Raw genomic sequence first — 4,707 nt, forward strand, 5'->3', positions numbered from 1 at the left:
TTGCTTATACCTTTCTCTGGGAGTTTTGTGGTGTCGGGGAGGCTTTGAAGTTATGTTAGCTTTGGCATGCATACCACTTAACAAATTTACTAAAGAAACAGTTTTCAGGTCAGGGGTTATTACATGCTCTATTTAAGTTTAATATTGGAGGGTGATCAGTGGTATACACAGTGCAGGGCACTCTAGAGAAAATTTGAGGTTATCTGGGAAGTGAGGGAATGAGGGTATACATGTGGTAAAGACAGACTTCCCCCCTCAAGCAGCTTAAAGCAACTAAAAGGTGACTTGCCTCCACAGACTCCTCCAAAAGTCAGTGTGCAATATGGTGAGGAAGTTCATGAATGTACAGGAATGCCTGATAGATGCAGTGCTGTATGTGAATATGTTGTGGCAACTTGAGAGTCTTAAGAATAGCTAGTAACAATAAAGATGCAATACTGCACAGAGTAATCTGTCAGTTTATATTTTATGAGAAATGCTTTGAGTAATGTGCAGTTTCTATTTACTTTCAGCCCTGGCATCCCTGATAAGATAATTGCAAGAAGAAACCTTGCCTAAAATTAGTATAGTAAAAAAAATGAAAACCAAACCAAAACAAAAAACAACAATGAACAAACAAACCTACCAAAAACCCGAAACAACACAATGTCGTATTGTATTAAACTTTATCAAATACAGTATGAGAACACTAGTGTAAATGAAGAAGGTGACTCAGGAAGTTTTCAGACTTGTCTGTTTGTTAACTTGGAAATGTGATTCTTTGAAGATAAATAGCTGTAGAACAGATTCACCCTCCCTACCTCCCTTTGGTTTTTTTTTTCCTTTTCATTGCTTGACATTCTTGTTATTCTTTGGGAAAACAGGTTTTATGAAGTCTCTTGATGTTGAACAAGTGCCTTTGATGTAGCTGATTAAAGCTGAATTAAACTAAGTACTTGTATAATTTAATGGACATCCACAAAGTGAATCAGTAGATCATGTTTTTTCCTTAGTACCAATTACTAGAAGAGAGCAACCCATTGCCTCCTTTTTTATCTGTAAAACTTAAAAATTCCAGCCAGTTAGCCAAGGTTTAGCTTCTTTGTGTGGAAAAGATTGCTTCCCTCAGGGGTTCATTTTTTAAAAGGCTACTTCTCTGCATTAACACATGGAACAGATGGAGTCTAAAAGTTGAAGTCTGAACATTCCTTGGTTGTGAATACAAGCAAACTCTTAAAGTGGCTTGTGTTTGAAATAATTTGCTAGCTATGTTGTAGTATTAAAATTATTGGAGGGGATCTTTAATAGGCTTAAATACTTTCAGTCTATATAGAAAAAAATAAGTAAAAGTAGCCACAGATTAGAGAAGTCTAACAGTGTGAACTTGGAAAAAAAAAAAACAACAAAACGTTTTAAGTGGTTTTTTAATATTTAAATACCTTCAGTTATTGCTTCTAAGTTGAAAAAAAATGAAGATATTTTGAAAATATTAATAACAGTTTTGAAAAGTAAATTAAAAAAAATAACCCCTCTGTTGAATAACCATGGAACAATTAATCAGATGCATAATAGAGTTTCAGAAATTTTTGAGGAAAGTCTTGTCGTTATGAGGAATTGGAGCTTCCATTTGCTATAGCTCCCCTTATGTGTCTGTCATTGGACTCATCTCTTCCTCTGCAAAGGCTGGGGACCAGTTGGCTGATTCAGACTAATTGAGATTCTGTTTTGGTAGACCTAAGTCATTGTTGCACTGAGGGTTCAAATGAAGAGGAGAGGGGTAATGGGTAAAACCTTTTGCGATGCTGTTAATATTATATTTTACATGGTTGTGTTAATGCCTGATTAGAGGAGCTTTCTCCATATAGTATGTCGGTCCTGAAAATGGAGGATTTTTAGAACCTTGGTAGCAGTTCAGAGATACTTCACAATAAATTTTGTGTGTGCTCCTGTTTGCCCCTCCTGCCCCTAATTGCTGAAGATGCTGTTTCACATCCAATGAGACTAGTCAGAAAAAAATCTACATTGTTTCATTTGTGCACTCTCTTAGGAGGGCCATCTCTGCTGGTTAAGTCTTAGTGTTGTTGAAGGTCCTGTGCTCTGGCAAATGACAGGCTGTAGCAAGTTGGACACAGGCTCTTTGAATGAGAATGATGTGATTTGAGTACAATACCTTTTAGAAAATGTTGGTGAAAATAATGGAGAGGATATGCTGTAACAGGTAAGTGCAGTGCAACAAACAGTGTTATTTCTTCTTTCTAATGGGTTTACTTAGGACAAAGAAGCTAAACAGAAAGGAAAAGGTTGTGTAATTTAACTTTCACTAAGTCTTTTTTCCCTTTCCTACAGTTCTTTGGACTTAGAGTGGCATGTTACAGAAGTGTTTGATGCTGTATGGAGCTACTGGGTTTAGAACCAGCTGAAAGAGAACAACCACACAGAGTGCTGTGTGGTTTTTTTCAAGTAAAGAATTGCTGTCCTGAGGGTGATAAAGCAGCTAACATAAAGAATCTGGTTAATGCTGATTCAGTTAATTGACATCATTCTGATATTGTAGCATACAATAGGAATAATGTGAGCTGTATTTCATTTGCTTTTAATGCATCGATTTGCAAAGAAAAGGATATGCATTACTGTCTGGTTAATCTTTAATTTCTTTACTAAGGTATTTCTGTGATGCTACTTTGACAAGTTTAGATGTTAAGTAAGGAGGATGTGCTTTCCCCTTACAGACCTGCAGCAGGCCTTTTGTACGTGCTGCCGTAGCATTTAATTTACAATGATCAGTTCCTCGCCTGATACATTCTGGATGTTAATAGATTTCATATGCATCTTTTAACTCTTTCCATGCATTCCATGCATGTCCAACGAAGAAGGTGTTGAACTGTATTTTTAAAAGGCATGTGGAAAAAGTCTGGAAGACTTAACTCCAGAACTTAAATATGTTTGAAGTAACAATACTGACTGACTTGAGAATTCTAGGTTTATGATTGCATTTTCCCTGACCTAACTTGCACCTACTGTAGGACACGTACAGGCTTGTGTACCATGTAGTGTAGCAAAAGCTCTCAGCTGCTAAGACACTGTGTGTTTCTTTTATCATTGATGTGATGGTGGGAGAAGTGTTGATAAACTTCGTTTGAGGTTAGCGTCAGGTGAAATAAATACCTGTGTTGATTATTACAGGTAGTAGCTTACTACATCTAGACAAAATAGATTTAATCCTGAACTGGCATGAACCCTTAAATGTTGTGACAAGCAGTGCTATTTTTTTTTTCTCACTCAAATGTGTTCCTGAAAGAAAAGGTATTGTTTTCCTTAAGAAATCATTCCTTTGTCATTGTGAGGTTTTTTGTTTGTTTGGTTTGGTTTGGTTTTTTGTTTTGTTTTGTATTGTTTTGTTTTGTTGGGGTTTTTTTGACCCCCTGGGCAGAACAAACAAAAAAGCTGCAGAGAAAGTTTCTGTATGCTTGTCCAGTTCATGGCCCAGATCTAACCTGTGGGAAGATCCTGTGTAGGTCCCAAATAATTTTAATTGCTTCTAACATGTCTGTCTATGTGCAGGCCTTTCAAGTGGCAGATGCTGCAACCCTTATGTGCATTGAGCACAATGTAGAAGTGCCTGGAAACCACCCATCTCTGTACGGCTTCAAAGCACGAGACAGTCTTGCTACCAAGGGTATGACAGACAAGTGTATTGATGGTTCTTGCCATTCTGGCTTCCTTGAGTGTCGTTCAGGGAAAAGGCTACCTCACCTCTTCTCCAAAATGTACATATTTTACAGTCCTCAGTTTACAACTGGGGCATCCCCAGCATTCAGTTGCTTACTAATAATAGATTTGAGCTGCTGTATAAGCCCCCTCCTGCATCTTAGTAGGGGATAATCTTTCTGTAACCTTCAGATATGCCTCCTGTTTTCGTGAGGTAAACTCTCCTGCTTTACAGCAGAAATGGCTTAATGGTGTTCTCAACCACAAATTATAATAAGGCAGTATAGCTCTATCAGTGAGCAGAACTTCGTTGATGATACGCAGTGTAAATACTTGGAACTCTATAAAAATGTGGTGTCCCCTACTGGAACGCACACAGGATTTAGACTGGCTCTGAGACTTAGAAGTGCTCTAGCACTTCACTGCGTGATGCTTGGCTGATTGCAAAAGTTTATCTCTAAATCTTGTTTCACTGACTGTTAAATAATACAGCCTTACTCCTAGCACAGGTAGTGTGGGTGTCACTGCCAGAGTGGCTCTTGGATGGTCAGACAGAGAAGTTTCCTTAACATTACTGAACTTTTTTTCCAAGACAGAATTTGAAACCCTCACTCCGTTTCATATGAAAGTCACTCCTTAGAGATAGGCTTTAAAAAAACCCCACCCCTTTCCTATTAAAGGGAAGAGGGTCTTTTCCCGTCCTTTTGACGCTGATAAAATGAAGTGTCCGCCGTGTTTCTCTGCTTTCTGACAGCCGAAGGAAGGCTCGGCCCTGGGAAGCAAATGACCGGCGGGATGGATTGCGGGCTGCGAACAGGGGCGGCGTAAGCAGCGCTGCTGTGTGCCGGAGGGAGTGAGGGTGGGAGTCACAAAAAGGGTATTCTGAGTGGTGCTGTGACCATTTCCCTGTGGTGCCTGTTTCGGTGCCCACCCCCCCAGGCATTCATTGTCCTCCCGCCGGGTTTTTGGGGCTCTGGGCGGGCTGCGGCCGCCCCGCCCCTGCGCTCGGCGTGCCGCAGC

Source organism: Myiozetetes cayanensis, unplaced genomic scaffold, assembly GCF_022539395.1.
Source record: "Myiozetetes cayanensis isolate MyiCay16 unplaced genomic scaffold, myiCay2020 scf1, whole genome shotgun sequence".
NCBI classification, from domain to species: Eukaryota; Metazoa; Chordata; class Aves; order Passeriformes; family Tyrannidae; genus Myiozetetes; species Myiozetetes cayanensis.